This window comes from Coenobita brevimanus, chromosome 92 (assembly GCF_032717465.1).
Source record: "Coenobita brevimanus isolate Jiangsu-jjx chromosome 92, ASM3271746v2, whole genome shotgun sequence".
NCBI lineage: Eukaryota > Metazoa > Arthropoda > Malacostraca > Decapoda > Coenobitidae > Coenobita > Coenobita brevimanus.
In genome coordinates this window covers 27968516-27989946 of record NC_137045.1, presented here as the reverse complement: position 1 = coordinate 27989946, position 21431 = coordinate 27968516, and positions in this window count along the sequence as shown.

The window sequence follows — 21431 nt, the reverse complement described above, 5'->3', positions numbered from 1 at the left end:
AATTGCGCTACAATGCTCCGTTTTTCCTGTGTTATGGTAACAAACAAACAAACATACAGAAATCCGATCATTAACATATAGATAGTATAAAGCTAGCAAAATCAGCCGAGAAATAGGTACATGGTAACTATACTGTTAATGTTAGCCTGATTCTCTTGTGCCCCGCCCCCTTGGCCCCACCCACTCACCCGTCGGCCCGAGTAGGATTTCTGAGCCAGTCTTGTTGTGCCAGTGTCGGGTAAACACGACAGGCACTCTGGCTAATCGAAGCAAGAAAACTTTTACTTAACTCCTTAACTGCAATGATATCTTTTCCATTTAATTAGGAAATAGTTTCTTAGTAAAGGATGTTGGAAAAAGTACCAAGGAACGTCATTGGCCTGAAAAGTTTGTAAAGTAACGAAGGTTCCTTCGATGAAAATAAGAAGGTACACATTCCACAAAGAACTTAGTGTTATGACATTTTTCCTTATATTTGGTATCCACACACACACACAAAACCCTTTTCCCTCTATAACATTTTATTGACCACGTGTATAGAATGAAATTTCTCTTACAGAATTGTTAGTATAAATAATTAGCCCACATGCCTTTAAACTTTTGTTAGGGAGAAAACACCCACGTACTCTCTCTCGTTGTAAATATTGAGGAAAAGCAAACTTGTGTAAATCAAGTGAGCTATATTTCTAACATTATCATGACGTATCTCCTATTACTATTGTTCACTCAGGCTTCATCCTCTTCTATACTCGATCCGTCTGATATTAAGGAAATTAATGTAGGAGATTAATAAGGAAAATTACAATATGGCTATGATACTGTGGTAACTTGCCAGACACGACAGACAGATAACTTACTATGTTTAACAGTAACAGCGGCACAGCTGGGATGTGTTATTGCCAAGCTCCGAACTTTCTTGGCGCCAAAATTCAGCTGCAGTCGCGGGAGGAGGCAGGTTGGTTCCTTCCAAACTGATTTTGATTCAGTTAGCAAATTTTCGTGCTTCTTTTGTCATATAGAAATGAACTCACAGTAAAAGTAAATAATACGATACTATTTCGTGGTAAGGCTCATTCTTCTATCAGTAAGAAAAATAATTATCTCAGCCAGTCAGCAACGACTAGAGCTGGAAGAGGGCGGGGCATCAGTAGGGGGCGGGGCACAAGAGACACTGGCCAACGCTACCGGTTTAGTATCAACCTTTTTATGTACTCTTGTCCACACATATATGAAGCACTGGAGACGTCTACATAACTGTGTCCACAAGTCTCAATTGCAAAATATCATTAGTGTACATCCATATCTCCAAACATGGCATAAAGTTGGGCAGGGGAGTGATGAAACAAGCTGTAAATACAGTATTTTCCCGCCAATCTATCACACACACACACACACACACACACACACACACACACACACACACACACACACACACACTCTCTGTAGCACCGGTCGAGCAGGGCAGTACTTCCAAGGAGGATGGAAAGCTGATGACAGGGAGAACTGGAGCTCCCGTTTCATGAGCCCTCGGGACTAGGTCCCGACCATCCCTTTTTGCTGAATTCTTCCAGTGTCTCAGTAACACAGAGAGTAGGCCAGCATCCTCTCCGCCACAAGTTTCTCTAACTATAAACACCAAACTACATTCACAGTACACACCACACTTCCTTTTCCAAAAAAAAATAATAATAATCATGGCAGCACAACATGTGGCCTCGGAGTCCGCAGGGGGGGGGGGACCATAAATGACCCCACCTTCCGCCCCTCTCCCGGTGACGACTCGAGCTGTCTGGAACCACTGTCTGACTCTCTTCTTCATTTCTACAACTTTCACAGCCTTTCCTCTAACCTTCGCTCTGTTGAGCACCACCTCACCCTCTCTAAACCTCACCTTCTTTTTCTAACTGAGACTCAGCTGTCTGAGGAAACTGACAGTAGACCCTTTTCTGTATCCTCCTACTTTCTCTATACTCATTTCAAAGCCAAAGGTGGCTGTTGTGTATATATACGCAACGTATCTTGCTCTCGGATTCCTGAACTCGATTCTTCTGAATTCTCTGCACTTTGGCTTCAGCTTTCCTGTCATTCTCTGACTAAATATATCTGTGCTGTTTACTTATCTCCTAATTCTACTGACTATCAAAAATTCTTTGACTATCTTAGTTCTACGATGGAACGCATTCTATCCATGTCTCCTTTCTCTGAAATCTCAATTCTAGAAGATTTCAATGTTCACCACAACCTTTGGCTCTCCTCTCCTTTCACTGATCCACCTTGTGAACAAGCCTACACCTTCTCTACCCTTAATTACCTAGAGCAGCTTGTACAGCGCCCTACCCATATCCCTGACCACCATGGAGAGAGCTCTAACATACTTGACCTCTTCCTTTCAACAAATCCTTCTGCTTACACTGCTAATCGTTTCTCTCCGTTGGGCTCTTCCGATTACAACCTTATCACCTTAACCTGTCCTATCGCTCCAGTACAGCCTGTGGACCCTCCAAAGAAACGTCGCCTGTGGCACTTTGGAGCTGCGGATTGGGAGGTCCTCAGGCAGTACTTCTTTGATTTTCCCTGGAATGATTATTGCTTCCATGGTCGAGAGCCATCTGAGTGTACCTTACGCATTACGGAGGTTATTCTCTCGGTCATGGAAGCATACATTCCTTTCTCATATCCTTTCACTAATGCAAGAAAGCCTTGGTTTAATCACGCTTGTTCTAATGCTGTCCGCAACAAGGAGAGGGCCTGTAAAAGGTACCAGAGCCAACCCACTCCTGAATCACATCTTTTATACGTTTCTGCCCGGAATCGTGCTAAGTCTGTTCTTTGCTTTGCTAATAATAATTTCATCCATACTAAATGTTCTCAACTCTCTAACGTGAATTCTTCCCGCTCCTTCTGGCACCTTGCCAAAGACCTTTCTAACAACTTTACCTTATCATCTTTCCCTCCTCTTTTCTACTCTGATGGATCTGTAGCTATTTCTTCTACTGATAAAGCAGATCTCTTCGCTCATACTTCCTCCTCCAATTCCACCTTAGATGATTCCGGTGCTGTTCCTCCATCACTTCCCCCCTCTGACTTCCTAATGGCTGACATTAAAATTTCTTCAGCTGATGTATTATCTGCCATCACAGGCTTCAATGCTAATAAGGCATATGGGCCTGATGGAGTCCCTCCTGTTGTTCATGGCTGACATTAAAATTTCCTCAGCTGATGTATTCTCTGCCATCACAGGCCTCAATACTAATAAGGCATATGGGCCTGATGGAGTCCCTCCTGTTGTTCTCAAGAACTGTGCTTCTGTGCTTACACCCTGCCTAGGCAAACTCTTTCGCCTTTGTCTATCAACTTGTACCTTTCCTTCTTGCTGGAAGTTTGCTCTCATTCAGCCATTCCCAAAGAAGGGTGACCATTCCCAACCCTCTAACTATCGTCCAATTGCTTTAACATCCTGTATCTCAAAAGTTTTCGAGTCAATTCTTAATAGAAATATTTTAAAGTATCCTTCCTATCACAACCATCTTTCTGATCATCAGTATGGGTTCCGTCAGAGACGCTCCACTGGAGATCTTCTCACCTACCTTTCAGACTCCTGGTCATCCTCCTTTCGGGACTTTTGAGAAAGCATTGCCATTGCACCTGACATCTCAAAGGCTTTCGATCGAGTCTGGCATAAATCTTTAATTTCCAAACTGCCATCTTACGGTTTCTGTCCTTCTATCTGTGCCTACATCTCTAGTTTCCTTTCTGGTCGTTCTATAGCCACTGTTGTAGACGGCCATCGTTCTTCTCCTAGATCTATTAACAGTGGTGTTCCTCAGGACTCTATCCTATCACCAACTCTCTTCCTTTTATTAATCAATGAGCTACTTAGCTGTAAATCAAACCCTATTCACTCATACGCTGATGACTTCACCCTTCTCCTTTCCATTCATTTCCCGCAACCTCCATCTCAGCAGTTACTTCAGCAAACAAGGGATGAGGCTATAGCACACCTAATGTCAGACTTGGCTCGTATCTCTGACTGGGGTAAAAACAATCTGGTTGTTTTTAATGCATCAAAGACTCAGTTTTTACACTTATCAACCCGACAAACTCTTCCACAGGTATACCCACTAATGTTTAATAATATTCAGCTTAATCCTGCATCATCATTGAACATGCTTGGGGTTTCATTTACTCGGGACTTATCTTGGAAAGATCATATTACATCTCTTGTAAAATCTGCATCCAAGAGTTTAGGTGTGCTAAGCCGACTCCGTTCCTTCTTTACCCCTGCACAATTGTTGACTCTATACAGGGGTTTTATCCGCCCCTGTGTGGAGAACAACTCTCATGTGTGGGGAGGCTCCCCACATACAGCTCTTCTCAATAGGGTGGAGTCAAAGGCTTTTCGTCTCTTTAACTCTTCTCCTCTTATTAACTCCCTTCAACCTCTGTCTCTTCCCGCTGCACTGTTGCATCTTTATCTCTTTTCTATCGCTACTTCAATGGTCACTGCTCCCCTGAATTGTCTGCATGCATACCTCCACCTCTACGACAGGCACGTAGCACCCGTCTAGCAGCAAACTCTCATCTCTTTTCTGTCCAACTCTCTAATGCAAGACTTAACCGTTACTACCAGTCCTTCGTTTATGCAACGGGTCAACTCTGGAACTGTCTTCTTCTGTCAGTATTTCCTGCTTCTTATGATCTCCAATCTCTCAAACGCAGTGTGTCCAGGCATCTCGAAATGATCAGATATTGAATTTGGCTCTCTTTTGTATTTTTTTTTTCTCTTAGAGGGAACAATTTTGCGGTCCCGCAGCCTTTGGTTCCTTCTTCCTCACATTAATATATATATATATATATATATATATATATATATATATATATATATATATATATATATATATATATATATATATATATATATGCGCAAGAATAAGTGGCTAATGAATGCGAATGAATGTGTGTGTGTGTGTGTGTGTGTGTGTGTGTGTATGAGTAAATTGAGAGTGTGTCGTCCTGTCTTGGCTACCTCCTTTCCTTTGTGGGAAGCAGGCTAGGTATATGGACGGATGGTTGGGTAAGTGGCTGGGGAATGGCTGGGAGAAGAAGGAAGATGAAAAGAGAGGAAATCAGTAGGATGGAAGTAGTGGAAACAATGGGGAAAGTCAAAATGGGGAAAGTCACGGGAATTGATAGTATACGTGATGAGATGCCAAAGCAAGGGGAGATAATAGTACTCTGGACATTGAAGATGTAGAGATTGGTCTGGGAGGATGGTAGAGTCCTGGAGGATTGGAAATCAGATGTAATTATTCCCCTGTACAAAAGAAAAGAGGAAAAATAATTGTGTGGAAATCATTGTCTTCTTAGTGTAATGGAAATCGTGTATGATAGAATACAGAGTTTGGGAAATAACAGAGAAATTAGTTGGCGAAGAAAGAGAAGTTTTAGGAAGGGAAGAGGTTCTGTATATCTAATATTCATCCGTAAGTCTTTAGTGGAAAAGTTTTTAAAGAAGGGAAAGAAGTTGTATGTGGCCTTCATGGCTTTGTAGAGCGCATATGACAGAGTGGATGGACAAGTAATGTGGAATAATATAAAGAACATATGGAGTAAATGGGAAGCTGCTGAATGCCGTGAAGAGTCTGTATGCGGCAGCTAAGGCTGCAGTACGTGTGAATGGTAAACTGAGTGAATTTTTCCATCTGAGTGTTGGCTTGAAACAAGGATGTGTCATGTCTCCATGGTTGTTCAATCTGTATATGCATGGAGTTATAAAAGAGATACAAGGTAGGGCAGTGAATGTTGGAGTGGCCCTGTTGAGGCAGGGCAGCGTTTGGAAACTTCCTGTTCTGTTGTTTCCAGATGATAATGTATTGTTAAGTGAAGACGAAGGGGAACTACAGGGCTTGGTAAATGAATGTGGGAGTGTATGTAAGAAACGGTGAATGTAGGGAACAGTAAAGCTGTAGTCATGGAGAGAAATGAAGTCAATGAATGCACAGTTAGGTAGGGTGGTGAGGAACTTGGAAATGTGAGTGCATTTAAGTACCTGAGTAGTGTGATAAGTAAAGATGGAAGCATAGAAGATGAAGTGCTTGATAAGGTACAACATGGAAGAAACGTTGCTGGTTCTTTGAAAACAATGATAGGAAATGGGAAAGTGAGCATAGAAGTAAAAAAGACGATGCATGATAGTACTGTGACACTCATTTAAACGAACAGAAGCTAAGCTTGGACCTCGTTGGAAGGACACAAGTCAAGAATGGGAACAGTGGAAATGAGTTATTGAGAGGAGCATGTGGAGTTACATGGCGAGGCAGACTGGCAAATGAGGAAGAGAGCGTTGTGGTGTGGCTGGGGATGTGATAAAAGGCGTTATAAGAAATACAGTGAGGTGGTTTGGCCATGTGAAGAGGATGGGGAACGAGAGACTGACGAGGAGAGTGGATGTGGGTAAGGTGGAGGGAAAGTGAGGGGAAGATCGAGGATGTGGTGGAGGGATGGAGTGGAGAGGTATATGAGTGGGGTGTTTGAGCTGAGGGGAGGGCAGCGAAATGGCAGGGGACAATGCGACATGGAGGCGATTTGTTTATGGTCACTCCTTTCTGTGATTAAAGTGTCTGACTATAGACAGATCAACAATTGCAGTTCATGCATAGACAGCGTAGTACAAATTTCATGTGATTAGGATTTTCTGTCTGCTCATAAACCTAGAGGTAAATATAAACCAACAACACTAAAAAGATGACCTCAGTTCAATAAACCGCTCCTTCGTTTCTGAAAATTATATTTGGGTAAAATGATGTTCTGTGAGTATTTTGTGCTCGTAGTATGTCTGTCCTCCTATTTAGTAGACACTGGATGGGCAGCCAGCATACTCCTTACGGTACTACCAAACATAATATTAATCTCCAAAGAGCTTTCATACAAATGCTGAAACTGACTGAAGTAAATGTTTTACAGTAATTAGCATTTTGAAATAAGGTGCATTCTCCAGAAAAATCATGAAGCATTATGACTGGAAAACACATACCAGTCACAGACTAAAAACTCTCTCATAGCATACATAACTATCCTTGATCCACTCTCTTTGTATTCCGTGGGTCCTATTGATTTGATTCGTGTTAAGACGCTACCTAGAGCAAGGCCTATCATTTCTCCTCCATTAACAGTTCTTGATTTTATATTATTCGGATTATCAGCTATGTTTCTATCAACCAGATTATCTTTCTCTCTATCTATCTATTGTATACACCAATCTGTCTATCATCCAAGCCTTTGTTGCCCTATCAGGAGGGAAATGTGGATACAATGCTTAGTCCTGCGAATTACCAGTTGATCGTCTCGAAGAAGTAATATGTAAATAATCAACCCTAACTCATCCCTCGGATGTAAACCCTTCGGTTCATATCGGTTACAGCGTCAAAACTCACTAGACCACTAGGCGTCCATTTGCTGATATAATTACCACCCAATGTAATTAGTTTCCTGAGTAAAAGGAACCCCACTGGTCACTCTGTGATGAGTCACCTGAAGTAGCACTGTGTCAAGTGAGTGGATGGTGGGTGCCTTTACGTACCATATTTACAATGTGTTATTGTTTCCACCACACGATCGTCATTTAACTGCTGCAGTTCATGGGAAACTTATTGTAGCAAAGGGGCTTATGGAGTTTGTTTCTAAAGCCTTCAGTAATAGACGGCTCCTGGAATATTAATAAAAACGTCTCATGGGACCTTGATCCAAACGATAATTAGTCATGGAAGTAAAGCTGATGACGTATCACAGAACAAAACAATAAGCGGTGCCACACACAGCAAACCCGTCTCCGTTAGTCATTTTAGTGCTGACGTATAAACACAACAGGGTATCTAGTCAGAGATGCCATATATCAAATTTAGAGTAAATCGGGTGAAAATTGACGATTTTCCATTTGAAATATTAGGCCTGACTTCCTGACATTGACCCCCCTACTGCTAACGGGGGGGTGACCCCCTTGATGTAATGAGGCATGTTATAGGATGCAGATTTGAAAGATGCAACTCTAGGGTTTGGTTTCAAATTCGATATGACGAATCTGAAAGGAGTTATGACGGAATAACGATTTTTACCCGTCCCCGTTTTTTTTTTTTACATTTTTTGGGCCTACAGCCTGGGCCTTGACCCATTTTGGCCCAAACTTTTAATCAGGTGATCAGAAGGTCATAGCCCATCATCCCTATAATTTTAGTCAAAATCGCACCAGCAGTTTTCGTGTAAAGTTGTTCACAAACAAACAAACAGACAACCCGAGTGAAAAGGGAGGGGCGGGGACGGGTAATAAGGAAGAATAAAATAAGAATATGTATCCGTACATATGGAATTGATTTTGATTTTGATTATTTACTGTATATTTATAGCGACAACCAAGGCGTAGTCCTAGCTTTGTAATCGAGCACGTTTCTTTGTATGCATCTCTACGTATATCTGTGTTAAAATCTATCATTAGTCTGATTCAATAAGAATAAACACTTACAATACTGTGCGTGGGGCTAGGAAAAAAAGTTACTTGATTTTGGTGCAGGTCAGTCACAGGTCAAAGTCACGGGTCAAGGCTAATGTTGGGGCGCGGCGTCACTGTGCTTTGTGAGCACCCTCTGTAGTTTTCAAAGTAATACCAGTGTTATATTCTCGGTGCTGTTTCTGTATGACACGGTAGCTCTTATGACACCCTCAGCTGAATAAAATCATTTGGCGTTAGGCAGAATGTAACAGAGCTGAAACGACCATAAGAGGATAAATGGGAGCTACTAACACACTCACTGAATAAAATCGTCTAGTGTTATCTACAATGTAACACTCAAAGCAGACGTGACCATGAGTTATCATTATACCAGGATTTTCGCTTATCCTTCTTGTCCGTATCTCGCATAATCCACGTGTTCTCTCACCGTCTATATCCTCTTATCTTTGGCGTGCCTTTGATGTGTTGTCTGCAGACTTGTACTTTGACGGTGCACCCTCACGGTTGTTGCTGCTGTTGGTGTTGAGAGAGAGGGGTGGAGAAGTGGGTATACAGGGACGATGATGTTAAGAATAGGTATAATGTTGTTGTTGTTGTTGTTGTGAGAAAGGTGGGTAGAAGAGACAGGGGAAAGGGGTGGGTTGGAAGGAGATAGGACCATGGGGATGAAGTGCAGAGGGTGTATGAGTAAAGTGGGAAGGAGAGCATGAGGTGAACTTTTGCTGTCGTTGTGCGGTGGCGAAAGGAAGAGTAAAATGGAAAAGGGAATGGAATGGAAGGGGTGGTGAGGAGAGGAGGGAAGTTCTTGCCGCTGTTAATGTTACTGTTGTTTCTGTGTCGTGGCGTGGTGAATGCGGGGGGGGGGGGGGGGAGGGGGCGTTTGGTGGAGGGAAAGAGGGGGGAGGGTGCACGGAGGAATTCTTATTGTTGTTGATATCGTGGTAAGTAAAGGTGGGGGGAGCTTTGGGGCGACTGGGGGGGTGAGAGAATTGTAGGAAGGTGAGAGAGCGGGGGAGGGGGGGGAGGTGATTGATGAGAATGTGATGAGAACAGCGAGTGATCCTGTTTGTGGGTTCCAGGGTTGGGTAAAGAGAATTGGGCAGAGCTACGCACGAGAAAAATGTCGGAAGTACGACGGAGGAGGGGAGAGATAGAAGGAGAAAGAGAAAGAGAGAGAGAAAAGAAGAGATGGAAGGAATGGGAGAAAGAGAAAGAAAAAGGTTGAGCTCGGAGGAAGTGAGAGAGAGAGAGAGAGAGAGAGAGAGAGAGAGAGAGGTTGAGTTTGGAAGAAGGAAAAGATAGATGGAGAGATGTAAACCGGGGAGGAAGAGGAGGAAGGGGAGAAGGAGAAAGGAGAGATCAAAGTGTGGACGGACGGAGATAAGAAATGAAATAGGAAATAAATATGTAGGAGAATGAAACACAAGGATAAGGACAGGCACAGGAGGGGAATAGATGCTGAATATGGGGAGGCAGGGAGATGGGAGAGAGAGAGAAGGAGTAAGGTATAACAGGAGACAAAAACGTAAAGGGATGAAAGCAAGATGGAAGAGACTGAGGAAAAAGGGGACAGAGAGAAAAGAAGGGTAAGATGGGAGGCAAGACGGAACAAAGAAGATAATGTGGAAGGAAGAGTTGCAAGGAAGAGGGGAGAGATAAAAAAAAGCTACGAGGGGGAGACACACACAAGAAGAGGGGAGATATAACAGGAGATAGGAAGAGAGGAGATATACATGGAGACAGGAGGAGAGGATAGAGAGGTAATAAAGAAAAGAGAAGATATCAAAGGAGATACATGGAGGGCAGAGAAAAGAAGCTATAAAAGGAGATAAAGGAAGAGGAGAGACAAAATAAGATAGGAAAGGACATATAAAAAGGAGGGGGGGTAATAAAGGAGGTAGGAAGAAGAGACAGCCAGGTGAAGAGAGAAGAGATAGTAGGAAGGGAAAGACTGGAGATAATGGAGAAACAAGACAAGGATGAATGAAATCAGTGCGATGAATAAGGAAGAGGGGGAAAAGATGAAAATTGTGCCTTTCACGTGTTCACACATGCTGGCACCCTGTCGAAGGTCTCTGGATGAAATATATACACACTCTCTCTCTCTCTCTCTCTCTCACACACACACACACACACACACACACACACACACACACACACACACACACACACACACACACACACACACACACACACAGCCACTCCAAATTTTCACACCCACCTCTCACCCAACATCACAAAACCCTTACGCACCTAAACCCACCAGTGACAATGTAGTGTTCCTCTGCCCTAAGGATATTTTGCTTTTCAGGAGTCGTATAACACGCCTTGAACATGTGTATTGCAGCTGCCGCCAGTCTGGTGTGCGCAAGCAGACCACTACAACACATACATAAGCATTACATACATACATTACATACATACATGAATGAGAGAGAGAGAGAGAGAGAGAGAGAGAGAGAGAGAGAGAGAGAGAGAGAGAGAGAGAGAGAGAGAGAGAGAGAGAGAGAGAGAATGGGCATACAAGACAGTGTGATATACCAAAGAATTTTTGCCAACCACCAGGCTGATAAACCACAATCCAGTGTCAGGCATACGGCAGGACTCAGTTACACCCTGAAGTAGTTGTCCATATCTGAGTATTGCACCATCTTACGCCAAGTTTTAAGCGTAAGGTAACCTAACTACCTAGCTTAACTTACTGTAATATAACCTGACTTCACCTAGCTGAACATAACCTAACTCTAATAGTATTAGCCAAGAATAGCCTAGCCTAACCTACCCTACTCAATCCTACTTCAGGCCTAGCTTAAACTGGCTTCAAACCAAGCCTAGCTTAGTCTATCCTAACATAACCTCGTCTAACAAGCAACCTAATCTTACCTAACCAAGCCTAAACCATTCAAGAAAATAAAAAAGCCAACTTTACTTCAGCTGGGAACTTTTCACCCCGGAATAGTACATAAGCCTTAATTTTGGTGCAGAGAGCAAGATCCCAGAGCGGTGTAAAAGATGAAAGAGGCTAACGACGTTGAGGAAATGACGCGACTTCATTCCAGTCTGTTAATTGGAGATTTGGTGCTGTAAGTGTTAGGAAAAGAATAAGGTGGGGTGATTGACGCTTGGGACTTTTTTTTCTTCTTTTTTTTTTGTTCTTTATTTGTGTAGTCATCCTCTCTGTATACGGGCTATATAATATATAAATATATATCATGTAAATTATAAAACACAATATGCATGATTTTATTGTATATATATATATATATATATATATGCACACACACACACACACACACACACACACACACACACACACACACACACACACACACACAAGTATATTGGTGGATAGATGGATAGATAGGTAGACAGATCGAAAGATAGATATAGATAGATAAACATATATAAATATAGGCAGATAGATAAATGCAGCACATGAATATATATAAATGTAATATAAATCATCGTCATGTGTTTCCTTTCTCTCTCTCTCTCTGTCTCTCTGTCTCTCTCTCTCTCTCTCTCTCTCTCTGTCTCTGTCTCTCTCTCTCTCTGTCTGTCTGTCTCTCTCTCTCTCTCTCTCTCTCTCTCTCTCTCTCTCTCTCTCTCTCTCGTGCATTCTGACTTCCTTGATCACTGTAACAATACCCTGCTAATGGCTCATCAGATGGTTAGTAACGCCCTGCCAGTTAGCAGCAGTTCAGCAGCTCGTTACGGGGCCACAGCTGCACTCAGTGGCTGCACTCAGGATTACCACGCCACAACCTACCCTGTCCACCAACACTACTACCACTCACCCATACTAACACCTCCAGTCACATCACTTTTTTTTAACATTACTGCTATCTCCACATGATTTTATCAGGCCTCGAGGAATACCCAGGTAGTGAGTGGGTAAACGAAAGAAATATCCAACCTCTCCAATACCCTGAGTCTCTTCTGAGCTGAATAAAATCGTTTGCAGATGGCAAGAATGAAATAAAAGTACCTCACTGGATTCAAGGTGTTTTAGGCTTAGGATGTTGAGACATGAGACCTCAAAATTAAATGTTTTTTTTTAGACTTCTGGGTAAATTAAGACTTGAGATGTGAGACATTAGGAGAGACTTAACCTTAACCCCGAATGTTAGGCGGATGTTAGAGCAGAACACTGAACTAAAAACCTATGGCCGTATTATAGGCGGCATGAGAACCTTCTTAGCAATCTTTTAAACAATATATTTTGTGTATTGTCTTTACATTTTTTTTAATTGCTATTCATGTGTAAATTTCAAGTGCCGACACAGTTCGCTTCGGTAACCAAGAGATGTACAGATGTACGCTTATGAGTAAAATAAACTGCCGATGGCGAAGTGTTACGAACTTTCCAAGGCAGTTATATAATTATATGACTCTTCGACGGTTCCAAGCCCATGCCTACGGTTAAGTAGTCGAGCTCAGCCAGCTCGACTTCACTAGATGCAGGTTCAGGTTAATGTCTCATTTGACTAAGTCTGGTTTCAGAAGAATACATTCAAATGTTTTAAAATCAGCCATTCACAGAACAGAGAGATGCCAGTCAAATTCGGCGTCAAATTATCCATAATTTCAAACGTTATAATAGTAGTACCGTTTCCTTGTTTGCGTTAAAATTATTACTTTAGGACATTTCAAGAAAAAATATACACAAGAAAAACGGTTGATGCAGCCTGCTGTATAACATAAATATTAAAACGAGCAAGGCATAAAACAGCACCTTCACTATTAATTCACACTCTAAAAATGAACACTATACTGTTACCATAAAACAGATACCTTATCAAGTGATTCCGTTATTCATCTTGTTACATAGCCTATGATTTCATCATCCTTTGTGTAATTCTAACGTACAGTATGCTGCATGTTTGATCACGAGCGTGTTCTACCTCACTCCCCCCCTCCTCCCTTATAGTAGAGTAAGTCGTTCTTTCTGTTGTTCAGAGCAGGAGTGTCAACTCTTTGTCACCTCTGGCTTCATTTGCGCGTCCTTCTTACAAGTTGTATCAAGCTCTGCCGGCCCCTATATTATGAGCTCAGTCTCTGCATTAATGTCCACTTAGATCTACTCCTCATTTTGCTCACATCTCTGTCCTCCCCTGTACAGTTGTTATTATTGTGAGTGCTCAGGAAGTCTCCAACCATCTAGCAGCTGTGTAATTTGAGTATAAGTGTTATTACATTTTTTCTTGTACTGTGTAGCATAAGGTGTTAATTCTTAGGCCTAGTAAGGTTTTTGTGATTCATGTGTTTTAGGTATCAGCCATTATTAATAATTTTTTGTATCTGTCATAATATATCTTGCATTCACTGAGTATTATCTGGTTTTCTCATTTTATCAGGGCTGACTTAGATAAATTTACTCTTGCTAATTTCGTGTTAATAGAGGCTATTGCAGTTAACCATATATTTAACCTGTTTTTTGCCATTACATTATCCTTATGAGTCCTGAATGTTTAGTTGTTAGTTTGAGCATTAAACTTTAACTTGTAATTTTACCTAACTCCTTTGTTTTGAACCTGGAACTTTGCGGGACAGTTTTCTCTGTTCTGTAACATAAATTTGGCGACCTCTTATCAGGATATTCAGGATATTATCATAAGGATATTGCTTGATATTTTGTGACTGTGATTTATTACTACGCTTGATGAAGCCAAAGATTTTTTGTCAAATGTGCAAACAGTGTGTGATGTAGAAAACAGAACAAAGAATGAACTTAAGCTTGTTGCTCAACAATTGGGAATTGCTGTTCGCTCTCATCATTCTAAAGATCAAATTGTTGACATGATTAATGAAAGCTTGTTTAATGTAACTCCTCCAAATGAGCAAACGCAGATTGAATTAGCTAAGTTACAGCTAGCCCTGCAGGAGGCTCGTGCTAAGGAGGCTGAATTTCAGGCAAATGCTCGTATTCAGGAGGCACAGGTACAGGCTCAGGCACAAATTGAACTTGCTAGGATTCAGGCAGACCATGAGTATCGCATGAAACAAGGTGGAACTGGATCATCTAGCTCTGATGATTTTGATGTGGCTAAAAATGTTAAACTTGTCCCTCCTTTTAATAAATCTGATTTAACAAAGTATTTTCAGTTGTTTGAGAGGGTAGCTACAGGTTTTAATTGACCCAAAAAGTACTGGTCAGTACTCCTTCAAACTGTTCTCACCGGTAAAGCTCAAGTAACTTAAGCATCTTTGCCTCAGGATCAATCTGATAATTATGATGTAGTTAAGAGCTTGATTCTTAACGCCTATGAGCTTGTTCCTGAAGCCTATAGAGTAAAATTTAGGACAACTTATAAGCAAGATAAGCAATCCCATGTTGTGTATGCAAAAATCAAAGAAGATCTGTTAGAGCAGTGGTTAAATTCTAAGAATGTGGATTTTGATTTTGACAAATTTAAGCAGATGATTTTGCTGGAGGACTTCAAAAGGTGTATTAATAATGATGTAAGCCTATATCTTGATGAGAGAAGAATAGATAATTTGTCTGATGCTGCAGTTTTAGCTGATGAATATGTTCTCACTCACAAAAGATATTCTAAAGAAAAAAGGAAAGCTGAGAGTAGGTACATTGCCTCTACTCAGAGTACAGGTAACAGGAAAGAGAATAAAGATGATGTTTCTCAGGAAGTAAATACCAGCTTCACCTCTAGATTTCAGAAAAGTAAATGTTCTTATTGTAGTAAGCTTGGTCATATTACGGAGAAATTTTTCAGGAGACAGCGTGATGTGAACAAAAAGGAGTCTTTAAATATTCAGTGTAGTGTCCACCCTTGAGAGTTTCCATAATTCTTTAACTGAGTTAACTGAACCTGCTTTGAGGGGTAAATTAAATTTTCATGATGAAGCTCCTCTTTTGAGCAGTAACGTGGGTGACACTCTCAAGGGTTCATGTGATAATTTCCTGTCTGATGGTTTTGTCAGTCCTCTGGACAGTAATGACAGGAAAACAGTTAAAATATATCGTGATACAGGTGCTTGCCAATCCCTTATGCTGACCAGTGTTCTAGGCTCTAATGTTAATTCCTCTGATGAAACTGTAATCTTACAGGGTGTAGGGAATAATTACTTCTCTGTCCCTCTGTGCAGAGTGAAATTAGAGTCTGGTTTAGTTAATGGTTCCGTTATGGTTGTGTTGGTTGAGACACTCCCAATGTCAGGTGTAACTTTCTTACTTGGAAATGATATTGGTGGAAGTCAAGTGTGTCCAGCTCCTCAGTTGTCTAGTGAGCTAGTGGCTGCGACCCAGGATTGTAATGTCCCTGATGTGTTCTCTGCATGTACTGTCACTAGGGCTAAGTCTAAAGTTACTGGTGACTTAGAGGATAATGATGATGATGATGTTATCCTAGCTGACACTTTTCTTGCTAATTTGGACCACTCACCAGATGAGGCAGTATCCCGTAGTGTTGATAATTTGTCTCGTCAAGAGTTAGTTGAGTTGCAGGTTGCTGACCCTGAGTTGAAAGGTCTAGCTAACTCTGCTTGCAGTGAGGAAGAGTTAGCTGGTGCTTCTACTTGTTATTATATAGAGTCAGGAGTACTTATGAGGAAGTGGAGACCCCCAACAGCATCAGCCGACTGTGAATGGGAGGTTGTACATCAAGTTGTCATCCCTCGTGTTTGTAGGCAGGATATCATTAGAGTGGCTCATGATTCCAGTTTGGCAGGACACCTTGGAGTGAGGAAGACTGTGGCACGCATTTTGAAACACTTCTACTGGCCAGGTATCTTCAGGGATGTTTCCTGGTATTGTAAGTCTTGTCACACCTGTCAAGTTGTGGGGAAGTGTAATCAGACCGAAAAGGTTGCACCTCTAGTTCCCATTCCTCCTTTTGAGGCGCCATTCACCCGTGTGTTGGTGGATATTGTGGGCCCTCTTCCTAAGACTTCTTCAGGATTTTCTTATGTGTTGACCCTGATTGATATGGCTACTCGTTATCCTGAAGCCATTCCAATTAGAATTATCTCAGCAAAGAACGTGGTTAAGGAAATGCTAGGGTTCTTCACAAAGTTTGGTCTGCCCAAGGAGGTACAGTCAGACCGGGGAAGTAATTTCATGTCAAATGTTTTCAAGCAGTCTCTGAAAGAGTTGGGCATCACCCAGATCACGTCTTCAGCTTACCATCCTCAGACTCAAGAGCGTTGGAGAGATATCATCAAACACTCAAATCGATGCTCATGAAATACTGTTTGGAACATCAGAAAGACTGGGATAAAGGCCTTCCATTCGTTGTATTTGCCGCAAGAGAATCTCCAAATGAATCACTGGGCTTCTCACCCTTTGAACTACTGTTTGGCCATGAAGTAAGAGGACCCCTTAAGCTACTCAAGGAATGCTGGCTGTCGGAGGAAGATGACGTCAACCTGCTGGAGTATGTGATGAAGTTCAAAGAACGGCTGTCCACTGCTTTACAGCTGGCGAGAGAGAATTTAGGAGCTGCTCAGGAGAAGATGAAGACTTGGTATGATAAGAAGTCCAGGTTACGCCACTTTCATCCAGAAGATCAGGTTTTGATTCTGCTACCGGTGCATGGCCAACCTCTTCAAGCCAAGTTTAGTGGTCCTTATTTCGTGGAGAAGAAACTCAGTGATGTCAACTATGTCATCGTCACACCAGATCGTAGAAAGAACAAGCAACTTTGTCACATCAACATGCTAAAGTTATATCACAGGCGGGACGAAAATAACCCAGTCTGCACTGTAGCTGTTCCACCCGAGTCTGCAAGTGAAGTTCTCCCATGCAGCATGAGCCTGAGTGATAGTTTGGGGAAGAATCCTGATATCATGAATGATCTCCAGACTAAGCTTTCTCATCTAGCTCCCGAGGAAAGGCAGGAGTTTTCGGCATTACTGCAGGAGTACCGGCAAGTGTTCCGTGCCACTCCAGGAAGAACCACTGTGTTGATGCATGATGTCGATGTTGGAGATGCAAAGCCAATTAAACTGCCTCCTTACCGTGTGAACCCAGTGAAAGTTCCTCTCATCTAGAAGGAGCTTGGCTACCTGTTGGACCACAAGATGATTGAGCCCTGTCAGAGCGAGTGGAGTTCTCCTGTTATACTAGTCCCTAACCCAGGTGGGTCACAGCAGCTTTGCATCGACTACAGACGTGTTAATCAGATAACCAAAACAGATACTTACACTCTCCCTCGTGTGGAAGATTGCATAGACAAGATCGGAAAGGCTATGTACCGTACATAAGTAAGTTTGATTTGTTAAAGGGATACTGGCAAGTACCTATGACTGAACGTGCTAGGGAGATCTCATGTTTTGTAACACTAGGAAAGACTTTTGCATGTTCTGTAATGCTATATGGTATGAAGAATGCACCAGCCACATTTCAGAAGCTCATGAATGTTGTAACAGAGAGTTGGGCAGGATGTGTTGTTTATATTGATGACGTATTAATCTTCAGTGACAACTGGAAAGATCACCTATGCCATGTCAGTAAATTTCTTGAACGTTTGGTTCAGGCTAATCTTGTAGCTAATTTATCAAAGTGTGAGTTTGGTCAAGCTAAAGTTTAGTACCTTGGGTATGTAATTGGTGATGGACATGTTGCACCACCAGCAGCTAAGGTTCAGGTTATAAGTGATCTTCCCAGACCTAAAAGTATGAAAGAGCTACAAAGATTTTTGGGAATGGTAGGTTATTACAGGAGATTTGTTCTTAACTTTTCACTTCTTGTATCACCACTTACAGACCTACTGAAAAAGGGAGTTAAATTTGTCTGGACTGATAACTGTAAATCCTCTTTCAGCAAACTTAAAGCTATTCTATTAAGTCAGCCAGTGCTCGCTACTCCAAATTTTGCTAAGCCTTTTAAGATGGCTGTTGATGCAAATGATACCGGAGCTGGGGCTGTTTTGCTGCAAGAGGATGATCAAAACACCCTGTATCTTATTACAGTAAGGAGTTCACTCCACCTCAAAAGAACTACTCAACTATTGAGAAAGAGCTTTTGGCCTTGATTTTGGGTTTACAGCATTTTTCATTTTATTTGTGTTCTGGTTTTGACCTCATAGTCATTTATACCGATCATAACCCACTGAAATTCCTTAGTAAGTTTAAAGATAAAAATCAGAGATTGACAAGATGGAGTCTACTTCTTCAGGAGTATTCATTAGACATACAACATGTCAAGGGGAAAGAAAATGTTATTGCAGATTGCTTATCTAGACTTTAGACAGATTGTTTTAGAGTAATAAGAAATTTCCTTTGTAAATTTCTTTTTCTTTGTGGGGAGGTGTTACATAGCCGATGATTTCATCATCCTTTGTGTAATTCTAACGTACAGTATGCTGCATGTTTGATCACGAGCGTGTTCTACCTCACTCCCCCCCTCCTCCCTTATAGTAGAGTAAGTCGTTCTTTCTGTTGTTCAGAGCAGGAGTGTCAACTCTTTGTCCCATCTGGCTTCATTTGTGCGTCCTTCATAAAAGTTGTATCAAGCTCTGCCGGCCCCTATATAATGAGCTCAGTCTCTGCATTATTGTCCACTTAGATCTTCTCCTCATTTTGCTCACATCTCTGTCCTCCCCTGTACAGTTGTTATTTTTGTGAGTGCTCAGGAAGTCTCCAACCATCTAGCAGCTGTGTAATTTGAGTATAAGTGTTATTACATTTTTTCTTGTACTGTGTAGCATAAGGTGTTAATTCTTAGGCCTAGTAAGGTTTTTGTGATTCATGTGTTTTAGGTATCAGCCATTATTAATAATATTTTGTATCTGTCATAATATATCTTGCATTCACTGAGTATTATCTGGTTTTCTCATTTTATCAGGGCTGACTTAGATAAATTTACTCTTGCTAATTTCGTGTTAATAGAGGCTATTGCAGTTACATAGCCGATGATTTCATGCTGCATATTTAACCTGTTTTTTGCCATTACATTATCCTTATGAGTCCTGAATGTTTAGTTGTTAGTTTGAGCATTAAACTTTAACTTGAAATTTTACCTAACTCTTTTGTTTTGAACCTGGAACTTTGCGGGACAGTTTTCTCTGTTCCGTAACAATCTCTATAAAATGTATGGTACAAAAATAAACATTAAACTGTCCTCTCAATATAGAGCCACATTCTCAACGCATAGCCTACCGTATATTGGAACGGTATTTCCCATACTGATTCACCCAACGAATAATAGTTGAAATAGCTGCAATTTAACAGGTTATAATTGCATAATGAGTGGCTCCTTTATTCACCTCTGACATGATTAATGCAAAGAACCGAATTTACAGTGCATAAATGCAGAAACAAATATAACGCAACAAGATTTAATTTCATGGCGATGCCAATTACGCACATCTTAATAATTATACCTAACGAAATAAACAATCCATGCATACTTCATACTGTCAAGAAGTGAGATTTGGCAGTTAGGTAGTCTCGTAGCTTCTTGGCGTTTCTCGATGTTTACCGTAGCTGGTACGAGTCACAGTTGCCAGTTTGCCTGCTGTTTGTGAGCGTAGTTATTTCGTAAGTAATGCATTAATTTTTGTGCTCTTTTTCTCTATAATGTTTTATTGATGTGCTTGATTGTTAAATTATATTATTCAAGTTTTTATGCAAAATAATTTATAGTGTTATGTAATGTAGGAAAATTCTGGCATGTTTTGATGTCTCCTAGTTGGTAACTGTTGTTGCTATGGGCTGATGCAAGACTGGCATGCCCAAGAATGGTGGAGAAGTAGATCATTCTAATACAATGCAAGCTTATAAAAGGATGGATAAGAGACTAGAACAGTTAAGTCAGGTTTTAGGTCAGTTTGAGTGAAGTTCAGTCGGTTTTGGTTCAGTTTGAGTGAAGTTTGTGAAGTGTTGCTGGCAAGCATTAAGTGTAATTACAGTTAGTAAAGATTATTTTCGGTATTTGTAAAAATAGCGAAGTGTTTATGGAAGTTTGTATATCATCAGCACTTGTAATAACATCGAAGTGTTGTCAAGCATTAAGTGTAATAGCAGTTAGTAAAGTTTGTACGGCTCCAGTGTTTGTGAGAACAGTAAAGTTGGAAAGCATTAAGAGGAATTATTCAGAAAATAAAGACAGTGAACTTTAACCTACCGCGTGCCAGTGCTTTTTTAAAATGGTCTGACATATATCCGAGGCCAGTGCAGTGCCGTTTTAAAATGGTTTAAAATAAAAAAATTCACTGTGACCGCATTTTTCAAGATTCGCAGGTAAAAATTGGCAGGCATGTGAGGTAACTGTTCCTCTACCATCCCCCAGGCTGTCAAGGCCATACACTCACTCGCTCCCCCTTTCACGCTCACTCTGCCTCACTCTGCCTGTGTGCCTCACCCAGTGCTGTACATAGTGAAGGCATTTAGTAAATATTTTCATGTAAGTGTAAGTTGTAAATTTTCTCTTGTAAGTGTAAGGACTATATATTGAAGTCAAGTTGTAAATACCTTCTTGTAAGCGCCAGGACTGTACTTAATGAAGCCAGGTTGTACCTATCTTCAAGTAAGTGTATGATAATGCATTCACAGTGAGAAACACATGCCAACTGTGATAGATGCTGAAGTAATAAGTAATCAGAAAAGTATACTGAACATTGCTATACCTTCCCAGCATAAATACCTGAGTATACCTTACATAGAAAACGGCTTTCTCTCACGTACGTGGTGAATGTGAGAGAGCGGCTATACCTGTACACAAGTATGCAGGACTCAACAAAACTCATTTCCGAGCCTCGATGAGCATTTTAATGGCAAAATTCGTTATTTCCACATCAAAATCTATCATTTTAGCCAAAAAAAGGTTGAAAAATGGCCGGCACTGGGGTGACCCATAGGGCTAATAATAGCCGGCACATGGCGGGTTAAGGAGCCAGTGTTTATTTTTGCCTCAGCTGATCTTGTGTACTGTACACCTAAAGGCTGAGCATAGGAAGAACAACTCACTGAG